The sequence below is a fragment of the Vicia villosa genome, unplaced genomic scaffold (assembly GCF_029867415.1).
Source record: "Vicia villosa cultivar HV-30 ecotype Madison, WI unplaced genomic scaffold, Vvil1.0 ctg.000058F_1_1, whole genome shotgun sequence".
Classification (NCBI taxonomy): domain Eukaryota; kingdom Viridiplantae; phylum Streptophyta; class Magnoliopsida; order Fabales; family Fabaceae; genus Vicia; species Vicia villosa.
Window position 1 is genome coordinate 59,576 of NW_026704987.1, and position 17,357 is coordinate 76,932.

Sequence of the window (17,357 nt, forward strand, 5' to 3'; positions counted from 1 at the left end):
TCTTATCTTGATACAAAAGTGATTTAGCTATCCATGAGAATGGTAGCTTGCACAAGAAGTAAAGGATGAAGATCAACAAGCATCAAAGGCGATTAATCGACGATCAAAGCTTCCAATCTTCGATTCTTTGTTTGCTACAGTGCACAAGTGTTCTTTAGCTCTCAAGATCAACCAACCCCCACAAAATATCTGAAAACCCCTTTATATAGCATTTCTGAATTCTGTCCAGGGCGCGTCGCGCCCTCCAGCGCGCTTCGCGCCAATACACTTAAAATTATAAACCGCCCATGCGCGCGACGCGCGCAACTCTCTGCCTGGAAGCTCCAAAATATCTCGCCTAGGGCGCGACGCGCCCACATCTCCGTGCGACGCGCGCAACTCTCTGCCTGGGACTCTCTTGCACAGCTCAAAACAAGCTCCAAACTTCCCCAAAATTGGCTAAAACCTACAAAAATCATAACTAAAACACATATTAACATAAAATGAAAGCTTAATATTATAAACTATAAATAATTATCTAAAACTTCAGGGAATTGTACGAATATCCGATAAAAACGGTCGAAAGGTGCCATTAATTAAACTAAATATAAACACAATTTGGCACCTAACAGGTTCCCAAATCTCTAAAGCCTCCACCACAGCCGTTTCCACCTGGATATGACCCTAATGTGCAATGTGGGTATCATGCTGGATCAGCAGGGCACTCAACTGAGGACTGCAACGCTTCCAAGGCCAAAGTACAACAATTGATTGACGAGAGGTACATAACCCTTCAAGGAGGAAACGTGTGTGTGAATGGAATTCCCTTGCCCGAGTAAGAGCCCGGATTTCAAGAAGTCTCCAAAATCAACAGATTCCCTGTTTAAACTCGTTGGTAGGATAATAATAAAAGCACCCCAAATTCTTGTGCAAATTAGTTGGAATCTTTGTCCAGGTGGGTAATCAAGAGTGTTCTGTGGAAGCATCCCTCATCCTCAAGGTTCTCGTGCTCAGTTGTATCCCCGAGGGTTAGTGTTCTAGCTGGTGTTTTGGTCTTTCCTCACAACAGATAGCTTTTCTAAGTTTGATGGCCATGCAAGGTTCCTCCATGTTTGATGGTGAATATTTCTACAACATCTATGCTTGGGGCTCCCGATTGAGGGATAAGCAAGACGTACTCTTATCTTGAGCATTGCATCACTCGCATTGCTCGAATCCCTAAAGTAAGACAAAATTTACAACTCTTGGGTGACTATGTTGGAGTTTTCTTTTGAAGTAATCTGAAGTGTTTGGAAGGAACTGCAAAAAGTATTCAAGATCAACAAGTCCAGACGGAGTCAAGCCTCCTCTACTATGGCAATCATCAATTCATTTCTTCATTTTCATCTGTAATTTTTCTTGTTTTGTTAAGTGTTACTTTCATGTAAAACTTGTTTGTTTTTAATTAAAAAAATGCACTGCATATGCTAGTTTCGAATCAATCCATTCGTGTTCACTCATATCTTTCTGTCAATCGATATCAAACTCTTGATTAAGCAAAAAATATCAAAAGGAGAATGATGAAAAAAATAAAAACGCAAAATCTCTAATGGTGTGCTTTTGAATAAAACCCCACTGAGGATGTACAGGCATTGTTTCAAATCCCCAAACACTGGAGATATAAGGGAGATAGACCCTCGTTAACCCCTTTGAGCCTTGAAGTAGGAGTTTCTTTTCTGTTCAGAAAAAACCCTCGCATTTAACCCAGGGGTAGGGTAGCATTCAATTAACCTGATCGAGCATTCAAAATTCATCAGGAGCAGGCATCCAAGGATACGACAATGGTTATGCTTCAAAAGGTTGAGAAAAGTCAATAGCACAATGGTAAATCCCTCATCAATCAAAGAATGAGGCAGTCACAATCACGTCCCACAAATCAAAGATTCAGGATCACACGACTTGTTCAAAAAAAAGAAAGGATTGAATAAAAAAAAAAAAGAGCCCGCTAAGTCAACAACTTGAAAACAAGTGACTTAGGCAAAATTAAGGCATCCCGCTGGACTCCAAAATAAAATTCAAAAGAATTTGTCCAGGCAAAAGTTAGGGAAATAAAAAAGGCAGAAGCGAAAAACGAGGATTACAAAACAAAGATCCTCATCAAGAGAACAAAGTCGTGTGATCAGACACCAAAATCGAAAGGTAAAGTGATCGCCATGTCCAGAAGACCTCATTGGTTCCTTAATCATCTCAAACTCCTCTCGAAGGATGAACGCTCGTATCAGGTTAAGTTGAACTTAGGACTGGAGAACATCATGAAGAATGGGTGGGTTAGGTTAGACTTTGAGCCTTAAATCCTTTCTTTCTAAAAACCGTGAACCAGGCCACGTTACAACCCTTAAAAGACCTAATTGAAGCAGGGTTTATTTCAAAAGCGTACTACATTCAAGTTGTGTAAAACTGACTCCTAGAGGTTGCTTACCATTTATGTTGATATCGATATGACAAATAATTCAAACACTGAATGTCACAACTTTGTTTCAATAAACTTTGATTTCGAAGCTAGCATAAACATTGCATTATGATTATCATCTTCAAAACAAATATCTTTTACTTGTGAACAAACACTTGGCATCAAAGAAAGATCAAACAATGAACAACTGCAGAAAAGTCGATCGATTTCATGAGCCATTCACTTCAAAGGCCGATCACTCCGAGGGGCAAGTTATGTGAAGATTCTATCAGTTGAGAAATCCATTCACTGTTGGTCAATATGGGGCAATCACGTCGAGGAATCTCTCTTGAGCTTAGGCAATCTGGGGCAGTTACGTCGAGATTCGACAAATCTCTCCAAGGGTCCATTGGGACAAATTCCTTCGTAAGTCACGAAGCTTGGGGCACAATATTCTGAGTTGTACTATCTCTCTCCGATCATAGGAGTTCATTCTCTTGGAGATTTGGTCTCTCCCCAAGCATATGAGCTTATTTCTCCTATGAGCTATTCCACTTCCCCAACCTGGTCTCCTTATTCGAATTTCTCATCCCCAACATGGTGAATCAAGGGAATCTCCTCAAGCTCACCAATCCCCAAGCGATTCAAGATGTAGGGAAAGTCAGACGAAGTAACTTCCTCCCCAACAAAACTACATATCAACCCTCAGTGCAGTTGCCAATGATCTTTGGTACTGTAGGGTTTCCAACACCGATCCATATTAGTAGCTCAAGACAACAAGCAACGGACCCCAGTGATCCTCCTCCTCTATCACTAATGCCTTTATTTGGCACTTTGCATATAGTTTTCATTGCATATAACATTGCATCCTCAAAAGCGTAGCATATCCATCAAAATGGAGCATTACGCCATATAAAAATTCAAACATGCATCAATGCATAAGCCAGTTCGCATGTGCCCAGAAGGCACGAAGTAATATATCCCTAGAAGAAGTCTCGTTTTCTCTCTCCAGTGTGAATCGGATGCAATGTCCTTTTTCGTCAGAATCGTTGTCTCCGAGGTTATTTCCCGTGTGCTGCGTGCAGATTATAGTGTGAATGAGGGTGGGCATTCAACCCATCTCATTTTTCAATCGTTTGAATAACCATACTAGGTGTGTGGCAATTCGAACGATTGCCACTCTTGAAGAGTTACACCCCGCCTTTTGGCCTGAGGGATTAATGTAATTCTTATGCTTCGCAAGCATCAATATCTTTGTGATTCTTCAGTATTTACCGTTGTCTTTTGATCGAGTCTAGTCGTCACTAGTCTCAGTGGTCATCTTCCCTCATGTGGACGACCTTTTCAGATCCAACCCCCATGTTGTGAATCCTTTGCCTTCCGACCTTCAAATCATTTCAAAATCCAGTTCCCGTCCTAGTAATCATCTTTCCAAATCCAGTTCCCGTCCTGTTAATCACTTCAAAACCCAGTTCCCGTCCTGGTAATCACTTCAAAACCCAGTTCCCGTCCTGGTAATCATCTTTCAAAATCCAGTTCCCGTCCTGGTAACCATTTTCCAAATCCAGTTCCCGTCCTGGTAATCATTCTTCAAAGCCCAATTCCCGCCTTGGCAAACCCTTTTTACAAAGCCCAATTCCCGCCTTGGCAAACCCTTTTTTCAAAGCCCAATTTCTGCCTTGGCAAATCTTTTTTTCAAAGCCCAATTCCCGCCTTGGCAAACCTTTTCCAAAGTCCAGTCCCCGCCCTGGAAAATCCTTTCCATCATTTTCAATCCTCGCCTAATGGTGAAGTTAGTTCCCGCCTGACAACCACCATTCATCCATAATTTATTACCGTAAAACCAATTCCCAATCCCCAGCAAGTCATTATTTTCTTTCCCCATTTCAACTGTTACATACCATAAATCCTTCCACCAGAAAAGCCGAAAAATTTCTCTTTCCCCAGCAGATAAAATACAAAAATAAGGATAACACTTACACCATCTGCTCTCTAGGACAAATTTCTGGTACTTTGATATTTAATCTTCTTCTACCTCGAATGTTCGAAAGGCTAGCGCCAATCTCACATTCAGGTTTAAGACGATTAAATAGGGGCAGCTGTCATACCCCAAATTTGTCATACCCTATTCATCTGGCTTATAATTCATGTACATGCATCATTTAGGTCATAATCCAACTCATGCATTCATATCATTGGTACCATTCAAAGACTAGCAAGAAAGAGCTTTCATGGCAAAGAATTCTTGATCAGAATATAAGGATCTGAGGTATAGTCTTGTGGCATTATTCATCTGAGGGTATTCTTGAATCAGGGCTTCCTCACCTGCAAGTCAGAGCATTGGTAAGAAAATACAAGCTTGATATTCATCTGGTTATCCTGAATTAGGGTTTTCTGGACCAAAGTCAACGCAGACTTTCCGGCCAACATTTAATCAAGAGCTGATTTTATGAGGAGAAGTGGCATGATGCTTGTGTGGAAGTGATCAGTTGATTTCCATTGGTCAGAAGTGGATTAATCAGGAATTTCATTGAAATCGGAGAAAAAATCATAACAGTTGACTTTTTGGGTCAAAATTAGAAGAATTATTCAAATATTGACTTTTGATGGAAAATCGGTCAAGAAAAGTCAAAGAACGAATAAAATCGGAGGTTTGACAAAAAGTTGCCAAAATAGAAAAATAACAAAAAGTGGAAAGTTTTGACACTTAGAAAATTTTTGAAGACTTTAAATCTTGATGAGCAGTCCACTTCAGCCTTGATTTGCACGTGGCAAATGGCATTTTTTGGAGAAATTTCCAACATCAAAGTTGTTCCTCTCATGGAGGAGAACAACTTTGTAGTTGGACACTTTTTCATTTGAAGCTTGGTTAGAGAGTTATTGAGGTTTGAAGTTGCTGAAGATTCATTTGACCTAAGTCACAATCCAAGTCATGAGCCAAGTCATGACCAAACATTTCATCAAGCATGTGGCATGCCAAATTGCAAGCTGATTTCAGAGATGTACAAATGTGATAAGGATCCCAACTTGGTCTCATTCTATTCCTCTCCATGTCCTCTATTCAACAAGCCAAGAATCATGTTAATTGGATGATTGATGAATCATTTACAAAGCTCCAAAGTCACTGCCTCACAAAGCCAATAGTGTACATCTCGCCAGGTCATGACTTGAGGCATGCGCGAATCATTTCTGCAAACACATGGTGGGTGCAATCTAAAATCAATTTCCATCTTCCATAGGCCCCCATCTTGTACAAACTTGGTACTAAGGTATTCTTTGCCATGCCCTCTTTACAATAAGCCCAAAAGTGAATCGAATAGTGAACTATAGCTTGAGATATAGATGATCAAAGTTAGCATTATGAACATGATGAGTTTGGGCAAGGCGCAGGAGCATAGAGATTCTACAGCATGTGCATTTCCACTATGTCACGTTAGTAATTACTAATATTTGCCATGCAAAAGTCTGCTACATGAAAAGCACATAGAAAGCTTGCCAAAGATGAGAAACTTGTTCACTAAGTCTTGAGGGGTATGATATACTACAAGTCCCACACCAAAAATTGCACATTAGGAACCACTCTCCTCACCCTATAAAAGCAAACACCTAGCCTCACTTCTCACACTCACGATTCATTCATTCACTTCACACTTCTCCCTTTCTCTCATTCTCATTCACTCACTCCACAGTCTCCCTCTCCCTCATTCTCTCTTCTCCCTTGCTCCACCTCTAACCACCACTAACTACCATCTAACTAACTCCTCCAACTACCTCCACCCACCATAACTAACAACTTCCGGCCACCACTAACCACACTCCACCACCATAGTTTTCAATCTTCAATCATCTCCGTTCATCATGATGCTACGGACTTCTTTCTCCGATCAACATCATCACTATCACTTTCTCTTACGGGATGCTGCATTGTGGTGAATCTGTGAACAAGCTGAATGCATCGTCAAAACTTAGTTTACTTCTCAGCTTTCTCGTGCCACGTCTCTAAGCATACAGTGCTGCTATCAAATTCAAAGGATTGGAAGAGGTTGCAGCTGGTAGGAGTTGTCTCTCCTTCAAAGGCTCGATTCAAGAACTCGTTCAGGTTAGTTCTCAGATTTTCTCAACATCCCATACACATGATAAGCATGCTAGGAGCATTTTGAATCATCAGTTGAGACGAACGCGTGAAGCATAAACGCTTGATTTTGCTATGTTAATATCAGCTCTAAACTGTCAATATCAATGCGTATAAGCTGGTTTAGTTATTGCTGCATGCTCATGAATGTCGTAATAGGTGAAACACGTGAGTTGTTGTGCGTTTTGGTATGTTCCGGTGACTTATGGTATTAATTTTGGCCACGGTTTGGACTTTAGAGAAGGATCTAGAGAAATCTAACGCCGGATCTGGGATGTACGCGAAAAACCGAGTGGACCGGTGGTCTTTTCATAAATTTCTGGGCGGTTGGTAGCGGTCCGGTGAGTGTGTGCGCCGGAGAGGACGGCCGGAGGTGGTTCTCCGGCGTCGGTGCTTTAATTCACGTTCACACTCAGTTCTGCTGAGGTGGCGCTGTGTAATTGGTTCATGTTCCCATCCTTTTGGCTTTTTGTCTTTATTCATATCATTGGCAAGCGATGTGTTGAGTTTTGATTGGCTGAAGCGTGGCTTTGTCTTTTTATCACTTAAATGACCATGGACCAATTGATATTATATTTGCATGTTACATTCTTCACGTTACCAAAAAAAAACATATAATATAAGATAATAAAAATAAAATGGAATGAAGTGAATAAAGGAGCGCTGGGCTTCATGCATTGGGCCTTGCCCTCATTTCTGAATTTCACCCCTATAATACTAATACACACGCGCTCCTAGTCTGGGCCTAGCATCGGTTGCTTCCTCCATCCCCACGAATCTGGCCCAATTTGCTTTTAACCTTTTTTAGTTCATTTGCTAATTGATTTTACACCCCCTTTGCTATAACAAAAAATAAATAATAAAAATTGATTTTCTTTTATGCTTTTAATTCTTTCTCGCAATTAATTGAATCTTTCTCAAATAAAAATGACAAAAATATTTTTCACTCAATTAGACTTTTTTAGAATTTTATTTTCTTTTAATTGAATTTTGATTGATTTCTTTGATTTGTGATTGGTTGATTAACCATAAATAAATAGTTTTCTTTGTTAATTCAAAAATAGTTTCTAACATGAATAAAGTGCAATTGTTTGTATATATTTTTTCATGAATAGTTTAGATTTTAATTCTTTTCCTCTTGTGAATATTTTCTTATATTGTGAAATACCAAAAATAACCTCTTCCTCATTTCTATTAGAAGTAATCAACAATTAGGCTTAGAGATTAGGCTAGTCCCCCACTTTTTCATTCTTTTCCTTACAACACTAAAATACCTAACAAATACTCAAATAAAATCCCTCTAAAAAATACAAAGAAAATACTTAAAAAACATTAATAAAAAAGTGAAAATCATTAAAAAGGGAATGGAAGCTTGAATCTCCCTTGCTTTAGGGAATCATTCGAGTGCTTGGATCTCCCTTGCTTTAGGGAACATTCGGGCGTAAGTTCCCAAATTCTAAAAGACACAAACCAAAGAGTAACTCGAGTTTCCCTTGCCTTAGGGATTTCCTCGAAACACTCAAAATCTCTCTCTCATCTCTTTTTCTTAAGGGCAATGTTATTTCCGCTCGTACGCATTGTAGGTCGATCCCTTATGCGAGAGCGCGAGCGTTAACTCCGCCCAACTAAAAAACACAAAAACAAACAGAAAATCGTGAGCCGAGCTACGGTAACTCTGATTCCTGAAAAGGATACGTAGGCAGCGGGGTAGGGCCCGTGCGAGTACAATTATTTATTTTCCCTACATTCTGCATGCATTCGCATTTAGGACATAGATATAGACACACCCTTTAGATAGAAACAAACATAGGTGGATACCATCGAGTACGATGGGCGTGAGGGGTGCTAATACCTTCCCCTTGCGTAACCGACTCCCGTACCTAGATTCTCTGGTCGCAAGACCCTGTCCTTCCTTTGTTAGGTTTTCTGATATTCCTTTCCCTTATGGGATAAATATATTGGTGGCGACTCTGTTCATTTTTCGCGAGCGTGCGACAATGTCTAGCCTTCTCATTATCTTTTGTTTTGTCTTTAATATCCATCACCGTGTTAAATACATTATCAAAAAAATTCTTCTCAATATGCATAACATTCAGATTATGACGCAACAAATTATCTTTCCAATACGGGAGTTCCCAAAATATACTAATTTTTGTTCAAATGTGTTCGACCCCGTATCCTGGAATTCTACAAGCTTTACCAATATCTGTGAATTTTGGTAGGTGGCAAACTTGGTCCCATACTGCACCCGGTGACAATTGGGGCGGAGGAAGATCTTTTACCACTTCGTCTTTTTTGAAATATGTCTTGTTTCTTCGATAGGTATGATTTCTTGGTAGGAATCTTCGATGACAGTCAAACCACGATCTCTTACCCCTTTATCTAAGGTAAACGTCTTAGAATATCTCATGCAATACGGACAATCCATTTTGCCGTGTGTACCCCAACCAGACAACATGCCATATGCTGGAAAGTCATTAATGGTCCATATCAAAGCTGCTCGCAAAGTAAAGTTTTGTTTACGGGATATATCATAGGTGCATTCTTCAATCCACAATCTTTTCAAATCATCAATTAGAAGTTGTAAGTACACATCAATTCCAACTTTTGGACTCGACGTGCCTGGAATGATACATGTCAGAAACATGTACGGTTTTTTCATGCACATCTCAGGAGGGAGGTTGTAAGGGGTTACAATAACTGGCCAACAAGAATATGCAGTTCCAGACCCTTGGACATATGGAGTAAATCCATCAGAGCATAATCCAAGCCTGAAATTTCTAGTTTTTGCGGCAAAATCAGGATGTATTCGATCAAAGTGCTTCCAAGCCTCGCCATCAGATGGATGTCGCATAGTGCCTAGACTTTTTTTGTTTGTATGATGCCATGTCATCTGACTTGCACTATGCATTGAAGAAAGCATTCTTTTTAACCTTGGTATAATCGGAAGATAAAACATGGACTTCACTGCTACACATGTTTGCTTACGATTAACAGCTTTACTTTGAATTTGATATCTTGGACTCTCACAGAATTTACATTCCTCCAACAATCCATCATTAGTACCAAACTCATTATCATAAAACAACATGCAACCATTAATGCAACAATCAATTTTTCTTACACTTAGACCTAACTTCGACACTAACTTCTTTGCATCATTAAAAGTTGTAGGCAAGTTGTCTTTCATAGGAGTTGAGTCCAACATCATTTTTGTGAAGAATTCCAAACACTGATCAGGAACGTTCCAATTTGCCTTGGCAGCCAATAACCTCACACACATTGATAATTTTGAGTCCGACGATCTCTCAAATAACGGTATATTCATCTCATTCAACAACTGATAAAATCTCTGCGCTTCCTCATTCGACAACTCTTCCCCATCAAAATCTTTGGGTTGATCATAGGTCACATTCACACCAAAAGCATCCTCAACCATGTCACTACTTGAAGCATATGAATTGCTTAAAGTTTTCCTCATATTCCATAGTCGGTCTACTACTTGAAGCATGCGAATTGCTAGTCTCTGGCACGTTCATCGGCAGTTTTTCACCATGAGACGTCCAAACCCAATAATTATTAATGAAACCCCTTCTATGTAAATGACGTGTTACTTCCTCTGGATCACTAATTATACGTCTACATTCACATTTAAGACAAGGACACCTAACCCCCCCTTCGCTTCGACAACATTCCTGAACAAATGCCCATTTGATAAACCCATCAACCCCTTCTATGAAATTTGGTTTAAGTGCACGTCTTTCTGGTTCCAATCTATCGTACATCCAACTATGATAGTACAGATAATATTCCATACTGCATATTTGTACAATCATACAATTTCATATGAGTAAATTTTTAACTATTCAATATATGCTCAACTAATACATTTTATACTATTACATTATATACTACAAATAATAAAATATTCTTTTAAATACAAATAATACATATAATTATGTGTTTGTTTTAAATACACATTTAATAAAATATTTTTAATACATAACTATTACTTTCTATTTTTTTAAGTTTTATTCTAATATAATAAAAATATATATTAATACAAAATTTAACAATCTACATTATTAGTCTACATTTTATTGCTTCAAATAATAACATATTTTTAAATACAAATATTATAATTAATATATTTAATAATATTATGTTTTTGTTTTAAATTCATTTAATAGAATATTTTTATTAGATAACTATTATATTTTATTAAAAACAATTAATAAAAAACTAACATATAATACTATGATATTCTTTATTAAAAAAAAACTAATAAAAACTAACATACAATCCAAATAATATATCAAAAATAAAATTGCAAAAATACCTCTTCTTCAATCTCCTTCAATCTTCTTCTAAATCTCTTCAATATTCTTCAATCCTCTTCACTTCAATAAACATAAAAAATTAGTTTTAGTTTTTATTATATACATAATATAATTCTGTTTTTTTAAAAAATTAAATATAAACATAAAAAATAATATAATTTTCTTTTAAATACATGTTTAATAAAATATTTTTCAATATATAACTATTAAAAAAAATTATTTTCAATACATAAAAATATTCTGTTTTTAATAATCTATTTTCATAATATAAACTATGTTTTTAATATTAATAGAATAAACTATTTTCATAATATAAATATATTCTGTTTTTAAAAACAACAATATATAATATATTCTGTTAATATTTATATATAACAGATTTAATAATATTAATATATACAAATTAAAAAAAAAACATAATATCTACAAATCAACCAACAATCCAAATAATATATCAAATTTAAAATTGCAAAAATACCTCTTCTTCAATCTCCTTCAGTCTTCTTCTAAACCTCTTCAATATTCTTCAATCCTCTTCACTTCAATATCTAACAGAAAACAATTAATGTAAATTAAATTCTAAAATCAGTATAAATAATATTTAAATAAAAATATAAAATAGAATTGAAAAAAAATTATGAAAATATGATACCTTTAGATAGAAGAATGACAATGAAATTTGGAATGAGAAATGAGAGTGGAAAGTAAGAAGGAGTAATGGCAATGGGAGAAGAAGAAAGAAATGGGTATTTAGTTTAATTTCTATGTGGAGAAGACGAACTAATTCTGTGTGGAGAAATAAAGAAGTGGTACTGAGGGGTGGTTGCTGAAGCGTGACCTTATAAAAGAATCAGCGACGTGGGAATAACACCACAAGTTTCCCACGTGATCACCACGTCGCTACATGCCAACGGTCAAAAGAAATAATAACGCGTGAACTTGTTAAAGAATCAGCGACGTGGGAACAATGCCACAAGTTTCCCACGTGATGTTCACGTCGCTAAATGCCAACGGTCAAAAGCAATAATTACGCTTCTGACGTGTTAAACATGTCGCTAACTTCCCACGTGTTGAACACGTCGCAACATCAAACGGTACTCTGCATTTACTGCACTACATGTACCTTGTCCATTCAACTCTACAGCTTTTGATTATTGAATTTCGTAAATACATTTTGCGACGTGGTATCCATGACACTAGTCAAATTTTGAAAATTTCAGGATTCCCCCCATGTGACCTTCTGAGTATTTTAGCTTTTGATTTTTTTTATTTTGATTTGTATTGCGACGTGGTTAACACGTCACAACAAACTTTTTATTAAAAAAAAATATGAATTGACATGTGCTTATGTTCCTTTTATTATTTTATTATTAAAAATATGTACTGGCATGGTAACCACGTCGCTACCCTCCTTTTTTTGCCACATTATTACCACATCACTAAATTACTTCGCTGCATAGCATTTTTCTTGTAGTGAAAGTAGGTAAAGGAGAAGGAGGGTAAGATTTTTATATGGTAAACATCATAACTTATAAAAATAAGAGTTATAGAGTGAATATATAAAAACACAAGTAGACTAAATTATCTTTAACTCAACTATAGCAAAAGATCCATGATTTACTATTTAACATTTCCCTTCAAATTCACAATGTACACAGTATATGAGCATGAAGCATTGTGACTAAGACAACCAAAAACATACTCATTAATAAACAATAAGCTTGTTACAGATTAACACTCCCCGACAAATTAAAATTTTCAATTTTTTTCATGTAGTTTAATCATTGAAATTTACCCTTTATAGATAAACAAGTGGAATGTCACAAGTTCGAACTTGCACGCGTCCCTACATTTATTCACTACTAAAAAATTTGTTTTCAGTGACTGTAAAATTTCGGCCACTGTACAAAATTTTATAACCGCCTATTCGGTTAAAAAAAACATTTTTATTTACAATTTAATTTACATTAAAAAATTAGAGACCGAAATTTTGATTGTTAATATTTTTTTTCTTCAATTTTTAATCCTCTATATTAAGTTACTATTTCTCTTCCATTTTTTAAGTATTTTAATTCTTTTTCAATTTTTAGATTTCAGTAAAAATTTCACCTTTTTTTTTTTTTAACAAATGAAATATAAATATTTATACAAAAAATAATGCCATTTAATATTTATATTTGTATAAAAGTGAAATATATTTTTAATATACAATTTTTATGTGTGCAATGAAATTGCACAATAAAATCAAATTTAGATAGTGATTTTTAAAATTTTATTTAATAATTCTAAAAAAAATATAATTCTTTATTTTATATATATATATATATATATATATATATATATATATATAACACTACAATGGTTGTTAAGTAGTGTAGTGGTAAGGATTTATTTAAATATGGGGAGGTTATGAGTTCAATTCCCTTGCAACGTGACTACTAGTTTTGGTAACTAAATTCATCACAAAAGCTTAGCGAGTAGTACTTTTTCAACCGAAAAGTATTGGTAGCTAAATTGGTTGCAAAACTTTAGTGACTGATTTTAAAGCTTTTTCGATCACTAAAAGCAAATTTTATAGTAGTGATTGTCTCTGCACAACTACTAACTGAACCGACTTGACAAGACTTTCTAAATTTTAATCATGTTACAAATTAACCCTTAAAATAAGATCATAACCAACTGAAAGAGAAGCAAAACAAAATACAACAATGGTTGTTAAGCGGTGTAGTGGTAAGACATTATTTAAATATGGGGATGTCACGAGTTCAATTCCCATGCAACGCAACTACTAATTTTATTTTATTAAATTTTGTTAGCTAAATTCATCACAAAAGCTTAGCAAGTAGCACTTTTTCTACCGAAAAGTATTGGTCGCTAAATCGGTTGCAAAAGTTTTTAGTGACTGGTTTTAAAGCTTTTTCGATCTCTAATTCGATCACTAAAACCAAATTTTATAGTAATGATTGAATCTGCACAACTACCAACTGAGTTGACTTGACAAAACTTTCTAAATTTTAATCTTGTTACAAATTAACCCTTAAAGTAAGATCATAACAACTGAATGCGAAGCAATAACTAAAGAAATAAAATACAACAATGGTTGTTAAGTGCTGTAGTGGTAAGGCATTATTTAAATATGGGGAGGTCACGAGTTCAATTCCTATGCAACACAACTACTAATTTTATTTTACTAAATTTTGGTAAATAAATTCATCACAAAAGCTTAACGAGTAGCAATTTTTCAACCGAAAAGTATTGGTCGCTAAATCGGTTGCAAAACATTTTAGGGACTGGTTTTAAATCTTTTTCAATCTCTAATTCAATCACTAAAAGCAAAGTTTATAGTAGTGATTGTCTCTGCACAACTATCAACTGAGCTGACTTGACAAGACTTTCTAAATTTTAATCTTGTTACAAATTAACCCTTAAAATAAGATCATAACCAACTCAAAGAGAAACAGTAACTAAAGAAATAAAATACTACAACGGTTGTTAAGTAGTGTAGTGGTAAGGCTTTATTTAAATATGGGGAGGTCACGAGTTCAATTCGCATGCAATGCAACTACTAATTCTATTTTACTAAATTTTGGTAACTAAATTCATCACAAAAGCTTATCGAGTAGCCATTTTTCAACCGAAAAGTATTGGCCGCTAAATCGGTGGCAAAAGTTTTAAGTGACTGATTTTAAAGGTTTTTCGATCTCTAATTGGATCACTAAAAGCAAATTTTATAGTAGTGATTGTCTCCGCACAACTACCAACTAAGCTGACTTGACGAGACTTTCTAAATTTTAATCTTGTTACAAATTAACCCTTAAAATAAGATCATAACAACTAAAAGAGAAGCAATAACTAAAGAAATAAAATACAACAATGGTTGTTAAGTGCTGTAGTGGTAAGGCATTATTTAAATATGGGGAGGTCACGAGTTCAATTCCTATGCAACACAACTACTAATTTTATTTTACTAAATTTTGGTAACTAAATTCATCACAAAAGCTTAACGAGTAGCAATTTTTCAACCGAAAAGTATTGGTCGCTAAATCGGTTGCAAAACATTTTAGGGACTGGTTTTAAATCTTTTTCAATCTCTAATTCAATCACTAAAAGCAAAGTTTATAGTAGTGATTGTCTCTGCACAACTATCAACTGAGCTGACTTGACAAGACTTTCTAAATTTTAATCTTGTTACAAATTAACCCTTAAAATAAGATCATAACCAACTCAAAGAGAAACAGTAACTAAAGAAATAAAATACTACAACGGTTGTTAAGTAGTGTAGTGGTAAGGCTTTATTTAAATATGGGGAGGTCACGAGTTCAATTCGCATGCAATGCAACTACTAATTCTATTTTACTAAATTTTGGTAACTAAATTCATCACAAAAGCTTAGCGAGTAGCCATTTTTCAACCGAAAAGTATTGGCCGCTAAATCGGTTGCAAAAGTTTTAAGTGACTGATTTTAAAGCTTTTTCGATCTCTAATTTGATCACTAAAAGCAAATTTTATAGTAGTGATTGTCTCCGCACAACTACTAACTGAGCTGACTTGACGAGAATTTCTAAATTTTAATCTTGTTACAAATTAACCCTTAAAATAAGATCATAACCAACTGAAAGAGAAGCAATAACTAAATAAATAAAATACAACAATGATTGTTAAGTTGTGTTGTGGTATGGCTTTATTTAAATATGGGGAGGTCACGAGTTCAATTCCCATGCAACGCAACTACTAGTTTTATTTTACTAAATTTTGGTAACTAAATTCATCACAAAAGCTTAGCGACTATCACTTTTTCGACCGAAAAGTATTGGTCGCTAAATCGGTTGCAAAACTTTTTAGTGATTGATTTTAAAGCTTTTTCGATCACTAAAAGCAAATTTTATAGTAGTGATTGTCTCTGCACAACTACCAACTGAGCTGACTTGACGAGACTTTCTAAATTTTAATCTTTTTACAAATTAACCCTTAAAATAAGATCATAACAACTGAAAGAGAAGCAATAGTTAAAGAAATAAAATACAACAATGGTTGATAAATGGTGTAGTGGTAAGGCTTTATTTATATATGTGGAGGTCACGAGTTCAATTCCCGTGCAACGCAACTACTAATTTTATTTTGCTAAAGTTTGGTAACTAAATTCATCACAAAAGCTTAGCGGCTATCACTTTTTCGATCGAAAAGTATCGGTCTCTAAATCAGTTGCAAAACTTTTTAGCGACTAATTTTAAAGCTTTTTCGATCTCTAATTCGATCACTAAAAGGAAATTTTATAGTAGTAATTGTCTCTGCACAACTACTAGACTTTCTAAATTTTAATCTTGTTACAAATTAACCCTTAAAATAAGATCATAACCAACTGAAAGAGAAGCAATAACTAAAGAAACAAAATACAACAATGGTTGTTAAGCGGTGTAGTGGTAAGACATTATTTAAATATGGGGATGTCACGAGTTCAATTCCCATGCAACGCAACTACTAATTTTATTTTATTAAATTTTGTTAGCTAAATTCATCACAAAAGCTTAGCAAGTAGCACTTTTTCTACCGAAAAGTACTGGTCGCTAAATCGGTTGCAAAACTTTTTAGTGACTGGTTTTAAAGCTTTTTCGATCTCTAATTCGATCACTAAAAGCAAATTTTATAGTAGTGATTGAATCTGCACAACTACCAACTGAGTTGACTTGACAAAACTTTCTAAATTTTAATCTTGTTACAAATTAACCCTTAAAGTAAGATCATAACAACTGAATGCGAAGCAATAAATAAAGAAATAAAATACAACAATGGTTGTTAAGTGCTGTAGTGGTAAGGCATTATTTAAATATGGGGAGGTCACGAGTTCAATTCCTATGCAACACAACTACTAATTTTATTTTACTAAATTTTGGTAACTAAATTCATCACAAAAGCTTAACGAGTAGCAATTTTTCAACCGAAAAGTATTGGTCGCTAAATCGGTTGCAAAACATTTTAGGGGCTGGTTTTAAATCTTTTTCAATCTCTAATTCAATCACTAAAAGCAAAGTTTATAGTAGTGATTGTCTCTGCACAACTATCAACTGAGCTGACTTGACAAGACTTTCTAAATTTTAATCTTGTTACAAATTAACCCTTAAAATAAGATCATAACCAACTCAAAGAGAAACAGTAACTAAAGAAATAAAATACTACAACGGTTGTTAAGTAGTGTAGTGGTAAGGCTTTATTTAAATATGGGGAGGTCACGAGTTCAATTCGCATGCAATGCAACTACTAATTCTATTTTACTAAATTTTTTTCAATCTTTTCAAAATCGGTTGCAAAAGTTTTAAGTGACTGATTTTAAAGCCATTTCGATCACTAATTCGATCACTAAAAGCAAATTTTATAGTAGTGATTGAATCTGCACAACTACCAACTGAGTTGACTTGACAAGACTTTTTAAATTTTAATCTTTTTACAAATTAACCCTTAAAATAAGATCATAACAACTGAA